This window comes from Alexandromys fortis, unplaced genomic scaffold, assembly GCF_014885135.2.
Source record: "Alexandromys fortis isolate MF-2015 unplaced genomic scaffold, M_Fortis_MF-2015_v1.1 scaffold_6, whole genome shotgun sequence".
NCBI classification, from domain to species: Eukaryota; Metazoa; Chordata; class Mammalia; order Rodentia; family Cricetidae; genus Alexandromys; species Alexandromys fortis.
This window is the reverse complement of record NW_026067902.1, coordinates 20,569,487-20,588,404: the sequence shown is the minus strand read 5'-3', so window position 1 is coordinate 20,588,404 and position 18,918 is coordinate 20,569,487. Positions and strand designations below refer to the sequence as shown.

General features: G+C 46.8%; 1 protein-coding gene across 2 annotated transcripts in view; it reads right to left on the bottom strand.

Moving 5' to 3' along the window:
- Positions 1–18,918, bottom strand: part of Gpr176 (G protein-coupled receptor 176) — a 92,789-nt gene that overhangs the window by 14,351 nt on the left and 59,520 nt on the right. The window contains exon 1 of one of the 2 annotated variants that reach the window (XM_050134476.1): positions 12,078–12,143. The exons of the other annotated variant lie outside the window; for it this stretch is intronic. The gene's annotated coding sequence lies outside the window, so the exon portion shown is untranslated. Of the gene's footprint in view, positions 1–12,077; positions 12,144–18,918 lie in introns of those variants that run through there. 2 annotated transcript variants of the gene reach the window in all.

Below are 18,918 nucleotides of genomic sequence, written 5' to 3'. Positions count from 1 at the left end.
ACTGAGACAATGGAGATGCTCTATCGAGAACTCACCAAGGCCAGCTGACCTGGGTCTGAAAAAGCCTGGGTTAAAACCGGTCTCACTGAACATAGCGGACAATGAGGACTACTGAGACATCAAGAACAATGGCAATGGGTCTTTGATCCTACTGCATGTAGTGGCTTTGTGGGAGCCTAGGCAGTTTGGATGCTCACCTTACGAGACCTGGACGGAGGAGGGTTTTCCTCGGACTTCCCACGGGACGGAGAGCCCTGATTGCTCTTTGGGCTGACGAGGGAGGGGGAATGGATTGGGGGAGGGGGAGGGAAAGGGGAGGCGGAGGTGGGGAAGAGACTGAAATATTTAATAAATAAATAAATAAAGAAAAAAAATAAAAAAAAAGACGCCATCTTGTTCTGATCTTTAAAACAGTCTTTCCCTCTTTAACTATTCAGATCATCCCCTAGCAACCCAGAAGGCCAACACTGGCTGGGTGAGACATGGGTCTTTTGCTGTTGGTATTGACAGAATCATGACCACCAACAAGGACATGACAGTGAACTGCTTCTAGCCAGACCGTCGGGCCTGGTGGTTCTCAAGGCCATTCACTCGACAGCCCTCACTTGAAATCTGGACCCTTCCCTCACTCGTGAAGTGTTAATTTGCCATACCTTGTGATTAAACTCCCTGGTAGCTGCCCCATACTGCCTAAGCTGATAGCTGTTATCATGAGAAAATTATGATATTTCAGCTACAATTAATTTGATTCAGGCACTCTTCCATTTAAGAAAGATTCCGGGAGTTCAAATTAAGGAGGAATTGAATTAGCAGGAGAGAGCTACACAGTGAGTATATTAAAATTCATGGTGAATTTTAAGCCATCACCTCGAATGAAAAGCATCTTATGAAATACATCTTTCCAATTTAACCTTGGATAGCTTCTCCTTGGAGTACTCATTCCCAATGAATAATTCAGGTATTCACAGGAGCCATTGTTGGAACGCTGAAGAATAGGAAAAGGGACTCCCATGATAGCCTTGTCTGGTCTTCTCCCATGAAGCCACACAAAGAGTTTTAGGTAAGACTGCAACAACCACAGAGGCAAACTTTATACACCAAGATCCAAATGGCCACCATCTTGACTTTCTCTGTCAGAGGCCCCCAAGTGGTCCCGTGAGTCTCTCAATACACAAACTCACAAGGTAAGAAGAGAGTCAAGACTCCAGTCTAAACTATAAAGTTTTCATGGTTCCCAAATCCCTTACTCTCCAGTCGTTCAGGCTGGCCGTAGTCTCCCTGGAAAGAGTGTTGTTCCTTGAGACGCTATGGCAAGAACCTCAGGATCACCTGCCCCACCTGTGACAGCAATGACTAGTGACCTCGCTTTCCACTTCCCTTTCATTAGGCACTGTAAAATGAAATAGAAATCGTGTTGACCGTTACTCAGCAATGTAACAGCATTGAGAGGCAGCAGAACCTTTAAGAGCCGAGTGTTTCCTTAAGAGGTGGAAAGGCTTTTCTCCTGCGGAGTGAATGCTCACTCTCACAGAACTGGATTGGTATGCCAGTGTGTCGTCATGGATTGAGCCTGGCTCCTCCCCTCTCTCACACACAGACAAGCTTGGCTCTTCCCCCTGAGCTGAAGCCTCCTGAAACCCTCACCAGAAGCTAAACTGCTGTGAGCGCTGTGCTCTTAGACTTCCAACCACCATAACTGTGAACTAAACAACCTTCCTATAGCAACAGAAAATCTATTAAAGCATGGGGGGGGGATGTTTCTTGTGAAAAGGAAGCAAGTAGTCTGGCGCTCTCCATCAGGCATGTGAAGAGCCAAGCTGACTGCAAAGAGATGAACTAGTTCACGGTCCTAGGTATCTACGGCACAGGCCACCTCAGTAAGCGGTCTTTGCAGACACAAAAGGGTTCCTTCAGAGGACCAGACATTGTCACAACTAATATAAGCTATGCCTAGAAACCAGAGTTTGGATCCCAGCACCCATATAAGACGTGGGGTCATGGACCTGCATATCCCTTACACTCCATAACAGAGGCATGGGGAGGGCACAAGCCCAGATTCAGGGAGAGCCCCTTCCTTAAAGGAATACAGCAGAGAGTGATAGAAGACCCCATGGCCTCCACATGCAAGGTGCACATACGCATGGATACTTACACACCCACATACATACATACACACATTCGCACCCACTAGATAAATAAACATTAAGAGTCATAACTTATAATTCTGTTCACCTTTTGTTTTTTGTTCTACTCTCTCTCTCTTTCTCTTTCTCTCTCTCTGTATGTGTGTTTATGTATGTATGTGTGTGTGGTTATGTATATGTGTGTGTGTATACGTGTGTGTAAGAGAGAGACAGGGTTTCTCTGTGTAGCTGCATAGACCTGGCTGACCTGGAACTTGCTTTGTAGACCAGGCTGGCCTTGAACTCACAGAGATCCACCTGCCTTCCGAGTGCTGGAATTAAAGCACCACACTCAACTAGAACCAAGTACCTTTTTTACAACGGAGAGTTGCTTTATAAATAAAGACATAAATAAATAACTAAATGAAAACTCGAAGCTTCCTATGATTTTATTCGACTCACCAGATTTTTTTCTCTGCATTCTTGGTTTTGTAGGTACCCTTACTGATGACGATGAACTCCGGTCAACAAGCTGAATGTTTACTAACCCCCACCCCATTGTCAACACACTGTCAGCGCAGGCTGAAGAGACACAGTCAACAATGACACATGGTGCTGGACTGTAATTAGTGCACATGTGATGTGCACACACCCCACTCTCCACCCCCTCTCTTCCAGTAACTATAATTATGTATCTGGAAAGGAAAATTATGTTGGGAATATTTCCGAGGGCCTCGAGGGTAAGATAGTTTGAAGACTAAGAAAAGAAAATGAACGCATTCCGCTTCATTCCACTGGGACCAACACAGCTGGGGAGTTAGGGAGGCGAGGCTTGGAAATCTGAGCTTCGCTCCTTGTGATCTGGATCTAATCTGACAATGACATACTTAAAAGTTCAAATTCCACTACTTTTCATGGCTGAGTGTGGGAGGGGAGGCAGGAGGAAGAACAAAGACTAGAGGGTGAAGAGTTCGGGAAAGTGCTGGAATTCTAACAGATCTGAGGCCATTCTTCCTCGATTGTGAAGGTCGTTTCCCCAGCACACCTCCTCCAAGTCCTTTACCACTTCCTCCTGTCCCCAAAGGAAGGACAAGACCCACAGAGAAGGATGGTCCTGGAGGGAGGAGCTGGGAGAACCAGTGCAGAAGATGGGGTGAGAGCTACCGGGGGCCAGATCCAGGCCAGGGCCAGATGGTCAGGGCATGGAAGGCTCTGGCTCTGAAGTTGAGAGCAAGGTCAAGACAAGCATCCCTGAAAGAATAATGTACAGCACACAGCCCCACGAGGATACTCAAAATATGAACAGGGAATAGATGCTCAGAATGCCAGGAGTCAAAAATGTCCTGGGAGGAGAGAGGAGTATAAAGTACATGACTAACAAACAAAGGGCGGGAGAACTAAGGCCCTCAGGAAATACCTGCCTGTAACAAAGGGCGTACATTGGACAGACACAATACTATTTCAAAGGCAAGCTGTGGCTGTGAGACCGCTCAGCAGCAGCAGATCTTGCTGTGAAAACTGGGCAACCTGAGATCAAGCCCCAGAGCCCACATAAAGGTGGAAGGACAGAACTGACTCCATAAATTTGACCTCTGACCTCCCGAGGTTCACCGTGGCACAAGTGTCCTCACCCAAGTCACGTGCCCATGCACACGCGCACACACACACACTCGCAGAGCTATTTGTCAAGCTGTAACAGAGGATGCTATGTGAGGCTAAGACAGAGAGAAAGGACAGCAAAGCACTGAGAGCAGACCAATCAGGAAACTCGGTCCTGCTCTACCCATCTCCCCACGCTGAGCACCATTGTGCATGTGCCTTTCCCAGGGGCTATTTACGGCAACTCGGGTTCTCTGTGCCTGAATCTTCCTTGCTGAAGACTGAACAAAAGGTTCCCTTTCTTTGTATCATTTTCTAAGAATCCAAGATTCATGATAATGGCAGGCGGAGAGATGCAGATAAACCCAGGAGAACTTAGCTAATGTTTTGGCATTTCATGAATAAATTGGCTTCCGGCTCCCAGGTTTCCCTCCTCACACCAGTTGATTTGAATGTCACGGTTATTTGTCAAGTAATTTTCCTACAAGTTCAAAATAAAGCCAGCATGCTACACTATTAGCCTGTCTGAAACATAAATGAGAAGATATGACCTGTTATTTTTTCCATTCCAGAACAAAAGACAGAGAGAAATGTTTTCTGTCCTGTGAGAGAGTGATTTCCTACCTTAAGGGTTCATGAAAGGCTGGCTTTCACAGGACAAACAATGTCACCAAGTAATATGGATAAAGTAACTAAGATCGATGACAAGAACTACTTCACTAAGCCACACACCCCGTTAGTCTACCCTTGACATGCTATAAAGGTTACGTATGCAGGATCACATGGCTAAGGATAGAGCACGGACTCATGATTTTTATAGTCAGCTAAGTAAGGAAATGAAGGTCACCTTTTGTGCAAAGACTGTGACACATTACAATTTATAGACCCGCTATAGACCCATAAGGAACTTTCTGAAGCTCCTTCACAGGAGCAAGGGATATGTCACACTGGGCAGATTTTAGGCATGGACATGGACAGAAGAAATCTGCACGAGCCATTTCCATAGCGGCCTTGTTTCCAGAGGTGACCAGAAAGCCTTAGAGAGAGAAAGGTGTTTGCTAATTGGGAAGATGACCGGGAAGAGAAGCATGCCAAGCCATAGCACAACCATTCGCCTTTTCTATGGCCGGCGACAGGAAAACCAGAGCACCTTCAAGAGTCCAGATGACAAAAGCAAGTTTTATTTGTTGGCTTTTGTTATTGCTTTGGTTGTGGTGGCTTAGGCTCTGCTCTACACTGTTTTGTGCTTTGAGACAGGGTCTCTCCCTATGTAGACCAGGCTGGCCCCTAACTCACAGAGATATGCCTTCCTCTTTTTGTCCTCCTCCTTTCTCTCTTCCTCCTCCCTATCCCCTTTCTCTCAAAGGAGTCAGAGGTGGCATGACATTGTACACTGCTGGGAAAGACTATTTTGAACTCCCAATGACCAGGTCTGTGGGTTTTTTTGTTTGTTTGCTTGTTTGTTTGTTTTTTTGTCTTAAAACTTGAATAAGATCGGACATGAATAGCTACTGGAAAATTAGGCAATATTTACTTAGATAAAAAGACAAGACTTTAACAGGCTTCATCTGAAAATGCCACTTTACTCTGGAGTGGAAATGATACCACAGGGCTGAGAACCCTGTTTCTTGTTGTTGTTGCTGCTGCTGTTTTTTTGTTTGTCTGGTTTTTGAGATGCTGACTTCTAGTGAGTGCCAACCAGTCCACGGCCAAGTGACCCCCGTCTACAGTGGTTATCTCTTGTAACCAATGGAACTGTGAGGACTGGGGGAAACACGACTTCATCCGAGCTCCAGCTGCTCTGTCCACTCCTAACACCATCATGTGGAAGACGGCAAACGCCAGATTCCATTTTTCAGGACTGGCTAGTAGTTCGAGTGAAGGGCCATCCCACAGCCCATTAGTTCCAGCAAAAGAAGTGTATGTGAATGAGTGCACTTCATTATAAACCCACTGGAAGGTGGTCTGTGCTGGAGCTCAATGTCTTTAAAATAAATTCTTTTTATTCCTAGAAACATCTTTTCCAGGCTGCTGCCAGCTTGGACTGTTGCCCTTAACAACGATCATGCTCACTCTTTTACATGCCCCACTAATGACAGTCTCAAAGCAACATTAGACATGTGCCTCAGGACTAACAAAACTCCTCACAGAGCCGGCCTGTAGAGGTGCTACCTCTGGGATGCTGTTCAACATGGCTCTATGGAAGGAAGTGGAGCCTTTGGTTATTGGGTTAATTTTGTGGTGAATCACATGTTTATATTCAGTTGACAATAGCAATGTGTTTTTAAATTCTAAGATAGATTTTTAAATTTCTTTGATTGTGTGTATGAGTGTTTTACCTGCATGTATGTGCCCACAGAGGCCAAAAGGGGACTTCAGATCCTCTGGAACTGGAGTCACAGACAGATGTGAACTGCCATGTGGATGCTGGGAATCAAACCAGCTTATCTCTGAAAGGGCAGCCAGTGCTCTTAACTGGTGAACCATTGCTCCAATCCCTTAGGATAGCTCTTTGAAATCAGTTCAGTTTAGGTTTGCATAACTACCCTGACATCCATGAATTGCAAACACATTCTGGAGTCTTTTTCCATATTGTTTTCTTTTTTTAAATATTTATTTATTTATTATGTATACAATTTTCTGTCTGTGTGTATGTCTTCAGGTCAGAAGAGGGCACCAGACCTCATTACAGATGGTTGTGAGCCACCATGTGGTTGCTGAAAATTGAACCAGCTTATCTCTGAAAGGGCAGCCAGTGCTCTTAACTGGTGAACCATTGCTCCAATCCCTTAGGATAGCTCTTTGAAATCAGTTCAGTTTAGGTTTGCATAACTACCCTGACATCCATGAATTGCAAACACATTCTGGAGTCTTTTTCCATATTGTTTTCTTTTTTTAAATATTTATTTATTTATTATGTATACAATGTTCTGTCTGTGTGTATGTCTTCAGGTCAGAAGAGGGCACCAGACCTCATTACAGATGGTTGTGAGCCACCATGTGGTTGCTGAAAATTGAACTCAGGACCTTTGGAAGAGCAGGCAATGCTCTTAATCACTGAGCCATCTCTCCAGCCCCTCCATATTGTTTTCGTATATTGACATATTTCCTTATAAAAATGCCTTAACCAACAAGAGAGATGGGAATGTCCTCAGATTTAGTTAATGAGGTAGTAGAAATAAAAAGATCTAATGGGAAGTTGAGAGTCATAAGTGTAGAAACCCAGGCCTGTGGAGAAGACCTGAGTTTGATCCTCAGGATCCATCCACAGAAGCAGGGATGCCCACTTGTGTACTGGGGAAGACAAGGGTGGATCAATGGGGCTCACTGGCCGGCCAGCCTAGACAACTTGACAAGGTTCGGGCCAGTGAGAGACCATCTCCAAAGAGGGACACCAGCTGAGGTTGTCCTCCAGCTCCCACATGCGCCACCCCCCACCCCTGCACCACACACAGAAGGAAGAATGAAAAACTCCCGAGGCAAAGCTAAAACTGAGGCAATCTGACCAAATGGGCAAAACTTTGACCCCCAAACCCCTGAATACTACCTGTCCCCACCAAATGAATAATTCCCCCTCTTGAATTTTGTGCCATCAACTGTATTGTCTATTATTTGATAATAAAAGTATTTACTTTTGTGATTTGTTTTATGTGGCCTTGGGCAAGTTCTGAAACATGTTTCTGTTACGTGACTCACTCATTGTGGTTTTAAACAGGAGACAGAGAAAAGACCTTCATAACAGAATTCAAAAGAACAAACTCATTCACTTTATGTCTTAAATTCTCAAGAGGAAGCTTTTGGTTAAACTTTAAAATCTTGGTAATTTTAAAGCTAACTAACTATACCTCTTTTGTTCCTTTAGTGCCCCAAAATCATGTTTCATATCACTTCATTTTAAAACTAATAATTTATTCTTGACCAAAACTATATACACTATTTCCAATATGCTATTAAAATTTAGGCTGGGCAGTGGTGGCGCATGCCTGGGGAGGCAGAGGCAGGCAGATCTCTGTGAGTTTGAGGCCAGCCTGGTCTACAGAGAGAGTTCTAGGACAGCCAGGGTTGTTATAAAGAGAAACCCTGTCTTGAAAAAACAAACAAAATAATAATAGCAATAATAATAATAATAATAATAATAGAAGGGAGTGGAGCTGACATTTAAGCCATATTTTCTTTTAGTATTGATCAAAACTTGTACACTAAATTCTACTTTAAATGAGCTTATTTCTATTTTTAATTTTTTAAATTATAGTTTCTGCAGCAACAATCGAAATGTCCAAATTATAAGCAACCTCACCAGTTGCAATAGTTGACAGTTCACAATTGAACCACTCAGAATGGCTTTTTCTCCGTGCTCTGCATGGCAGTTTTGTTTTGTTTTTCGAGACAGGGTTTCTCTGTGTAGCCCTGGATGATCTGGAACTCGCTCTGTAGACCAGGCTGGCCTTGAACTCAGAAATCCGCCTGCCTCTGCCTCCCAAGTGCTGGGATCAAAGGCGTGAACCTTCATCGCCTGGCCAACTCTGTATAACTTTTAAGAGGCTAGAACCATTATTATAAAGACTAGGTTGTAATTATGACATCTATTTTTATAACCTAAAAAATAAACTAACATTTGCATTATAATAAGTAATTAAGTATTACTAGATTAATTAATAAGCAACTTAAAAGATAGTCAGTGATCTCTCCCCCTCTGGTATTCATGTTCTTGTGTGGGCTTCTCTCACAAAAGGATCAACTAGCAGAAATAGGACACGGCAGACATGACAGCGAGACTTCCAGAGCTTGGTCACAGGGGACACAAGCGCGCTCCTTTCCTCTCTTTTGGGTCCCTTGCCCTGGGAAAAGCCAGCTAGCTGATAAGCTTCTAGGAACCCAGGCAGCCTGGTGAAGAGTCCTCACAGTGAGGCAATGAAGTCATGCGAAAGAGCCCAAGGGGACCTTCCAGCCTTGCTCAAGCCTTGCTGTGCCTGCATCTCTGGCCAGCATCTAAATTATAATTTTATGAGAGGGCATGAGCCAGAAGCACCCAGCCAAGCTGCAGCCAAATCCCTGACCTTCGGCAGCTGTGAGAGGTGACAGGCGCTTGCTGCTTAGAGTAGCTATGTGGTGAGGTCGCTCCTTCCCCAACAGTGCACAGAAGGAGCGTGCTCATGCTGACCTTGAAGGACCATGTAGCCAGTGAAATGATCTATGAAAAGGGCCAAGCTCTGCCTCACTCCCAGTGAGTGTTAAATGGCTGTCGTGTCAGGTGTCTTTCCGCCATCACGGCCTAACTATGAATTAGTGAGACTGATTCCCAGACGCCAGGAAGACATCACAGCGTTCACTGTGCAGCCACAAAATAATTGCTTCTTCGGAGTGGTACACTGAATTGTTCGTCCTCCACGGAGGGTGAAAGGAAATGCTTGAAACTTTCCTCCTCCACGCAGCCCTGACAACTCTTGAAAGTGAACCTCCGATGGGGCGTCCTGACTTTCTAAGGGCTGCACATGAGACCCCAAACCCCGACAATTTAGAGTCCTTAAAACGAGTTTATCGGTTTGACTTCTTCTCATCCAGTTCAACTGGTGAGATCACCTGTGAGGTGATACTGAAGGCCTGTGAGGTAACAGTAAGGGTCTGTGAGGTGATACTGAAGGCCTGTGAGGTGACAGCGAGGGTCTGTGAGGTGACAGTGAGGACCTGTGAGGTGACATCAAGAGTCTGTGAGGTGAGAGTGAGGGTCTGTGAGGTGACAGTGAGGGTCTGTGAGGTGACAGTGAGGGTCTGTGAGGTGACAGTGAGGACCTGTGAGGTGAGAGTGAGGGTGAGGTGACAGTGAGGACCCATGAGGTGACAGCGAGGGTCTGTGAGATGACAGTGAGGGTCTGTGAGGTGACAGTGAGGGTCTGTGAGGTGACAGTGAGGGTCTGTGAGGTGACAGCGAGGACCTGTGAGGTGAGAGTGAGGGTGAGGTGACAGTGAGGACCCATGAGGTGACAGCGAGGGTCTGTGAGATGACAGTGAGGGTCTGTGAGGTGACAGTGAGGGTCTGTGAGGTGACAGCGAGGGTCTGTGAGGTGACAGTGAGGGTCTGTGAGGTGACAGCGAGGACCTGTGAGGTGACAGCGAGGACCTGTGAGGTGACAGCGAGGGTCTGTGAGGTGACAGCGAGGGTCTGTGAGGTGACAGCGAGGGTCTGTGAGGTGACAGCGAGGGTCTGTGAGGTGACAGCGAGGGCCTGTGAGGTGACAGCGAGGGCCTGTGAGGTGACAGCGAGGACCTGTGAGGTGACAGCGAGGGCCTGTGAGGTGACCGCGAGGGCCTGTGAGGTGACAGTGAGGACCTGTGAGGTGACAGTGAGGACCTGTGAGGTGACAGTGAGGACCTGTGAGGTGACAGTGAGGACCTGTGAGGTGACAGTGAGGGTCTGTGAGGTGACAGTGAGGACCTGTGAGGTGACAGTGAGGACCTGTGAGGTGACAGTGAGGACCTGTGAGGTGACAGCGAGGGTCTGTGAGGTGACAGTGAGGGCCTTGCGGTAGCAGTGATGGACTAGTGGTGGCAGTATCTACCTTTTCCTTATGCACTGATCCTAACCAGATCATTTAGTGCCTGACTGTTCACAACTGGACACGAGGACCCTACCAGTAACACTTTCACCCAGCTGATGCATTTCTGGACTTCCTGCTCCAACTTCAGTTTCTTTTACTGGACCCTCTTCTCTTATCAAGGTGCCTGGGCCCTTCTGGTGCCATCTTCCTTCCAGCCCCACCCACTAGCACATTGCCAGGAAACGGGAATGGCTCCTGTGCCCTCTGCCTACCTCGCCTCTTCTCTGTGCCACAGACCCAATATCCCCACGCAAACCTGTGCTGCTCTGAATGAGAACGGCCCCCACAGGCTTGTATACATGAACGCTTAGTAACCAGGAAGCGGCACTATTTGAAAAGGACGAGGAGGGATGGCCTTATTGGAGGAGGTGTGGCTCTGAGGGTGGATTTGAAGTTCCAAAAGACCCACACCAGGTCCAGTGCCTCTTTCTGCCTTTGGACCCAGATGTATCTCTCAGCCACTGCTCCAGCTCCACGCCTGCTGCCATGCTCCTTGCCATGATGATAATGGATTGACCCTTCTGAAACGGAAAGCTGGGTCCCAATTACATGCTTTCTTAGAGTTGCCTTGGTCATGGTGTCTCTTCACAGCAATAGAACAGTGACTAAGACAAAACCTGTAATGATTCTGCGTGAGAGCCCACAGCAGGTGAGGGACAAACATGCAATACAGACAGACCTTAGGTAAAAAGTTTATTGGGAGAAGGAGAAAGAAGAGGGAAGAGATTGGCCTCTGGGGACAGGAGTGGTGGAAGAGAAGAGAGAGAGAGGGGCAGAGAAAGAAAGAGAAAAGGGAAGAGAGAGAGAGGGGTCGGTGGAGTTTTGCTTTCTAAAGAGACAGAATACTGCCTGTCCTGCGTGCAGGCATGACACAGGGTGTGATGCACTCTGTCAGGTCCTCAATGGGTGGGGCCAGGTTTGTCTGGATACTAACAACCTGTACCAACACATCCACTTTGTACCCTCAGAAGCAGCAGAAGCAACTCACGATGCCCACACTAACTCTGAATCCTTCCGAAGCCTCTTCCTCTCCTTCTGTATTATCATCCCAGGACACGGCATCTCCAGGAATCTCATCTCTTCTGTATTATCATCCCAGGACTCGGCATCCCCACGAACCCCATCTGCTCTGTATTATCATCCCAGGACACGGCATCCCCAGGAATCTCATCTCTTCTGTATTATCATCCAGGTCACGGCATCCCCAGGAACCTCATGTTACAGATCTGGAAAGTACCCCTTGTCTTGATGCAAAGTCATCTTTCATTACAAAGGGGTAAGAGAGCTCTTGAGTAAATATGAGTGACCATGAGTTGGGAACACAGAACCAGGCTGCCTGCAATAACATGTTATAATAGATGCCTTGAAGCCTTGAAGGCCACCGAGGATGGACTGCTCTCCCCAGTGGAATTTTCCTTTAGCCTTGTGTGGCGACATGATCTGTTCCAAAGACAAGAGCATTTCATATTATTGTCTCCTCCCTTAGGAGTTCATCCCGCTGGGCCTGTCAGTCACCTGACCAAGAGACCACCCCTCAGGAAGGCTGATTCCCCTGAAGCCAAGCTTAGATAGGAGTTATTCTCTTAATGAGATACTGTTCTTTTCCTTCCCAGAAACCCTCAGTGCAGTTGTTCCTGGAGCTGCAGCCACTCAACTCTCAACTCTATTCAATTTGTTCTTTTTCATCTCTTCTATCCCTTTCTCTCAGACACTGGCCAGAGTCTAAACATGTTTTCTCTGGAACTTTGGGTGTTCTTACCTTCTCTCTGAAGCTACAACTCCCCTTTGCCGTTGTTTGCTGACCTTCATTGCTGAACAAGCTGGCCTAATCCAAAAGGCGGACTCTCCTCATCCCACTCTACTGCCCCTCCCCACCCCGCCCTCCGGATCCCTTCTCCCCACAGCTGTTGGGATTCGCAGCACGCCTGCCCTGTTATTTTTCTCTCAAACAAAACTGTCCTTGAGTTTCTGATTTAAAACTCTTTTAGTAACAAGGTTGAAGAGCTCAGAAAAAGAACCCCAATTTCTCAGGGAAACATAGTGCCGAGTATAGGGTTCCTCAAAGTTTCTGGTACCAGTGAGCCCCTGCAGAAGTTCCATGGCTTTTATTAGTCACTGAACAAAAGAAAAGTCATAAATCGATTATTTAACAACTACCTTGGCAGGGACCACACAGCAAAGCAGGAAATCTCTGCTGTGAGGTTTCAGACGCTCTCTGATGACATGCATAACTTTTGGGTTTGTGGAAGGCTCTGCTAAGAACACCTTTCAAAGGTTTTACTTCATAGTAAAAAAAGATATTAGGTCAAAACACAGAGATGTGCAAAGACAGCCCAAGACAATCAGCCTCTGGATCAGCAACATTCTCACTCCCTGCTACTACACAGTTTAATCTGTCATTCGGCGCTGCGGAATCTCCAGGACGGGGAGGGTCTTTTGGTTTAATTCCCTGGCAATTCCAGTTTATGCTCAACGCCTTCTTTCCGCTCAAGCACACATGCCGCCCAGTGCTTGATTCTGTCACCTCACCCCACAAAATGTGTTTGTAATACGCCTGCTCCTCCCTGGCCTGGCCAGCCTCTCCGTTCAGCACCCTCCCCACTCTCTACCTCCCACCCACTGACTTTTGCTCTGCTCACACCATTTTAAAATCAATCTGGAACTTCACTACTGGAAGCCTCTATTGTTTCCCAGCCTTTGGATATGCTCCAAAGTCGATCTGCTTGTCCCGAGAAGTCAGTAAGGAAGATAAAACCTGCTCCTTGACTGCCCTGTTCATTAGAACAGACAAAAGCCCTATAGCTTTGGATGTGCATGGGGCCCTGGACTAAGGGCTGTGACGGGCCCTATGGGGCCTTCCTGGGAGTTCCCAAAGCCTCAAAGCTCCCCTCTGTATTTCTTCCCTCTCCAACTTTCTGCTCTTTCACTGTGACCATAGTTTTAGTTTCTGGATGGGTTTTGTTTTGTTTTCTAACCCATGTTGTTCAAATGGTTCAGAAAAGCAGCATCAAGTTTTCCAGATGGAGTCAAGAGAGGTGTTCAGGGCTTCTCAAATGTTAGAAAAAATCCTCAGAAAAGGGGGCACTTCCACCCAGTGATGCTCACCTTGGGTTAGCAGCTGGCAGGAGAAAGGTCATGGTGCTGCTGGATGCTGGAAAGGCCTGTCTCATGTGAGCCTCTCTCTAATACACATGCCCACCAGTTCCTCTCTCCACATGCCCCTCCCTAAGAAAACACATGAGTTCCTCCTCACTGCACAGGGCCACCACAGGCTCTACATGCTTTGCAGAGCATAGGGTACAGCAAGGTCATGGACCCACATGGTGAGCGCTGTGGAAAGCTGGGGAAATTAGACAGCCCTGGAAAGCCCACACAAGCACAGCCATTCTTTCCTTCTCATCCGTAACCTTTTCAAATGGCATTTGCTTGAAATTCATCTTTTTGATGGGTTTAAATCAACACAGCACACAAAAGCCACTAGGACTACAATCCGTCATGCTCGCTGAAGCTACTGCTTCAGTTCCTGCCTGGAGAAACAGAAGTCGGTGGAGGCTTGGCAGGAAAGCCGTGCCAGCATTTACCAACAAGATCCAAAAAGAATCCAATTCCTCAGAGAACAGAGAAATGCAAACTAAAATCAAAAAGAGAAACCAAAATAAAGCTGACAACATCTAGTACTAAGCAGTATGGAGACAGGGTTATATGTTTGGGGCTGACAAGCAAACTGTTACAGACAAGAAGAAAGCTGGCAATGTCTACGAGAGGCATGGACCTTAACTGTGGCTGTGTGTATGTGTGTGCCGTGAGTGTGTGTGTGTTTACATGGGTGTGGATGCATGGTACAGGCACAAGTGTATCTGTACATGTGTGAACACGCATATAGAGGCCTGAAGTTGACATGTCTTCCTTGACCTCTCTCTACTGTGTATTATTGAGCCAGGGTCTCTTACAGAACCCATAGTTCATCAATCCCAGCTAGTCTAACTAGACAGCTTGCCTGGGGAGCCCCTATCTCCACTTCCTGACTATTGAAATTAAAAGCGAGCCAATCACACCTGCCCAGCTTTTATATGGGCTCTAGGATTCGAACACTGGTCCCCATGCTTCTGCAGTAAGCACGTCATCAAATGAGCCATTTCTCAGTTCTAGACAGTTTTACTTTTGAAAGGCAGTCCTATAAATAAAATCAGTGCACAAGGTTGCATGTTCAAATGTAATAAAGGCTACACAGTGGCATGTCCCTACGAGTAGGTAGTCATGAGGAAGACTATATACCAAGCTGACAACACTGACTGATGATCCCAAACCTAGTGCTACTAGAGATGGCACAGTGAGGTTGTGATATAATTTATTTGTTCACTAAATATGAGAAAGGGAAATATGCTTTTATACACACCCATGCGCGCACACACACGAGATAGAGATAGAGAGAGAGAGAGAGAGAGAGAGAGAGAGAGAGAGAGAGAGAGAGAGAGAGAAGAGAGAGAACCTTCCAGGCAGTCTAAAATAATGCTGAAAATGTCACTTTAGGAGCTGAAGCTAGTTCATGCTGGTCTGGAACCACTATAGAAAAAGGCTGTCCTCTAATGTGTATGATGACATGCTCAACGGGAGCTAATTTATGTAAATCTGCTGTTAAAATACACAAATCCTTAGAGTTTCTGGTGCCCTCAACATCTAGAGACACTCTTTTTATTGCTTTCCAGCTGTGACAGAAGACTGACAGAAGTCTTAGGTCTCAGTGTGGGAAGGTAGGAAGAAAGACGCGGGCAGGTCCCCATATTCCATACTGCTCCTCTGAACACACAGCCTGCCCCCAGCTGGTGTGCTCTTCTGCACGACAGTCCTCTCACCTGGCTGACTCTTAACATCTCATCTGGAGAGGAAACTCAAGACAGAGAGCGCAACACCAAGTGTGAAGGCTGCGACAGGGACACCACCTTCCCTGCTGCTTGTCTTTGTCCAGTACCCTGAGGACGTGCAGGGGGTCCTCTCTGGTCCTTGGGGATTTGCACAAGCCTTGAGTTAGGAATCTCCCAGCAGGGGGGCTGGAGAGATGGCTCAGTGGTTAAGAGCATTGCCTGCTCTTCCAAAGGTCCTGAGTTCAATTCCTGGCAACCACATGGTGGCTCACAATCATCTGTAATGGGGTCTGGTGCCCTCTTCTGGCCTGCAGACATACACACAGGCAGAATATTGTATATATATAAATTTAAAAAAAAAAAAAAAAAAAAGGAATCTCCCAGCAGGAAGTGCAGTCAACGGTGACCATGAAAGCATGGAAAGTTCAGTCTCAGCTGAGAGAGTCGGCAGCCCAGCAGAGTTGAAGATGCTTGACAGTTTCCTGTGACTCACTGGGAAGCTGGACAACTAATGGGCATATCCCCAAAGAACGCTTCATCCTACCACAGAGACACCTGCTCAGCCATGTCCATCGCTGCTCTATTCACAATACCCAGAAACTGCAAACAACCTAGATGTCCCTCAACAGAAGACTAGATAATGTGGTAGTTTACACAATGGAGTATTACTCAACCATTAAACAAAACCATGAAATTCATAGGTAAATAGATAGGATTGAAAAAAATCATCCTAAATAAGCTATCTCACACCCAGAAAGACAAATATGGTATATATTCACTTACATGTGGGTATTAGTTGTTAAGTCAATGACAACCAAGCTACGATCCATAGAAGCATAGAGGTTCAGTTTAGTAAAGGGGACATGTGACCAGGGGAGAGGCAGACAGATGTCAAAAGGATGATTGAGGAAGTCAACCTCTGGCCTCCACAGGCACACACATATGTCCGCGTGTGCATGCACACACACACACAGAGAGAGAGAGAGAGAGAGAGAGAGAGAGAGAGAGAGAGAGAGCACTTTAGAAGACACTGGCATGCTCTGAGGATACAGCAATGATAATGAACTCCCCCTGCTTCTACTAGGACTTGAACCTGAGAGTACAGATTCTTCAGGCTGGAACAGCATACAGCTAAATTCTCATCCCCCAACCTTGCACGCTGTCCTGTCTGGCCCAGGTGTTAGAAGGACTCGTGCCAACAACCAGCATCTAGAAAGCATCTGCCAACTAGATCTTACTAACATCTAGATTTTATCATGTGCTCTTTGCTAGTACGCTGAGACATTAGTGGTTTACCCATAGTCAGAAATAAGAAACTGGGAAACTAGAATTCAGAGACTGGGATGAAACTATGGCACCACAGTGCCTCTTTAAAAGGGAATCCCCCCGCCCCCGCATGTCACTACTGATGCTGAGAACAAGGGCCAAGATGTGTCCCTGAGAACCATCTGGACTGGGGTGGGATGTATCTGTATCTAACTAGATGCAAGGGAGCAGCCATGAGAGCAGACAGAATAGCAAAGTCTTCAAGGGAGAGATGTAAGGAGCATCTGTGGTCTGTGGAATCCAGGGCAGCCCTGGACAGTGACTGTTGCCGGGGCCTGTGGGACACGGAGCCATCCTGGGAGCAGAGGGTAGGCCTGCACGGTGCACAGAGAACCTGCGGGCATAGTGGCTTTGTGGAGTGGAGGAAACAAAACAGAAGGAGCCTCTCAGGAGAGCTCTGTTGGTGCCCGTCTGGTTCTCACTACCTCCTCTGTTGTAAAACACTCACCCTTATTGCTTTGGGGCTAATTAGCGCTGTCCCCACACCACCCAAAAACCTGGCAAACTGGCTTTACAACTGCAAGTGAAGACTGTAAGTGGCCCCATCTGGGCCATCTTGAGCAGCGAAGACATGGAAGTCAGGCCCGAACGGGACAGCCTAGCCCCTGATTCAGGAGCGTGTGAGCTTCTTGACGGGTGTTTCCTGAGTTGTTATACCACAGAGCCGCAGCAAAGTTAAAAGTATGTGGGCAGTAGTAGATTTTGTCTTCTTTGTCTGAACAACTCAATTCTCTCTCTCTCTCTCTCTCTCTCTCTCTCTCTCTCTCTCTCTCTCTCTCTCTCTCGCAATGGTATCACTACCTATAAGTGCACCACACCTGGCTTCAACTTTGTGTTTTGCTTGTTTTGGGGGACAGGCTTTCACTATGTATCCCTGGCTGCCCTGGAACCCCCCCCCCCATGTAGACCTGGCTGACACTGAACTCGGATCCGCCTGTCTCTGCCTCCCAAGTGCTGGATTAAAGGCGTGCACCACCACTACTGGCAACTTTGTATATTCTGACTAGATGCCTGTAATTATGATTACACACGGTCCTGTCTGACCAATTAGTCAAATAAAACCTTGCTATTGCTGTTAGCTTCAGCAGCAACAAGAATTCCAGTCACGCGGTGTATTTGGCATTACGAGGCAACTGCCATAAAGAGGTGGCCAAATATGGCTGAGAGATGCTGTCATTACTATTTCTCTGACTCTTCAGAAGTTTTTGATGGGTTGGGTGGTACACACCTGAACTCCCAGTACTCAGCAGGCAAGGGGCTTGATTGGGCCTGCAGGTTTGAAAGAAACTAGCCCAAGCAACATAGTAAAACTCTAGGGAGAAAGAGATATTTGATTTTAAATTATTTGCTATTAAACGACCAAGGAACTGTGTCAGGTAAAGAAAAATTCAAATAACTCAACAAGCTTTCATCGAATTATTAAACCGAAGGGCTCTGAGCTAAATATCAGGTTTTTCAAAATGAATAAGACAAATGATGGGAACATAAGAGTACAAGCAGTAACTAAACACATGATGGGGGGGCATCCTGTTACTTGGGAAAGAGAGAGAAAGGGGGACGCACTAAGGAGAAGGGGATGTGGCGGGTACCAGAAGGCACAGCTGGGCAGAGTTTAGGTGGAGGTTCCCGCAGACCCGAGAGGAGCAGGATTGGAGTGGGAGCTCTGCTGCCACGCAGGAAAGTCGCACAGCATGGGTGCAGCAAGAGCACGGAGCTAGGCAGCACCAGAGGACAGGGTGGCTTCCGGGAAATACAATCAGGCAGCAGCAGAAAAGGTGCCTACGAAAAGGCGACTCCACTGCTCAGTTAAATGGCGAGAGCTGGTGCCCCCGGAGCACGGAGAGGCAGAAAGGTCCGCAGACTGAACGCACAGGCAGCTTTCTCAATTGGAGTCACTCGGCTCGCTTCAACAACGCTTAGATTAGACTCCAGGACCCAGTTTCAGACATGTCAGAGGTGAAAGGACTAAGAAGACAAACCAAGCAATGGCATCGACTAGAACATCTCGGGGGGGGGGGGGGGGAGGTGCACACAGATCTCTGCTAGCCTCCTTAACTCTCAGCGGAAGTAAAAGCCTCTGCTATGCCTCATGGGTAAAATATCTCCAGACCAAAGAGCATTGTCTGTGAGACTTTTGAGACTGAGTAATTTAGAGTCATTCCAAGCCGAAGTAGTTCTTTCTGGTCGATAGTTTAAATGAAGGCACACTGGGGGTTCGTGGAAGCTCAAGGTACCTGGGTACCCAGCGGAAACTGGGAGCTGCTTAGGGTTCAGTTAAACCATAGGATAAAGATCCTTGCCCTGCACCTGCGTCCCCAGTAAACAGCTTCCTCTTCCGCACCTACTTCCTTGAAAGACATTTCTTTTTGCTTGTTTTGCTTTTTTTTTTTTTTTTTTTTTTTTTTTTTTTTT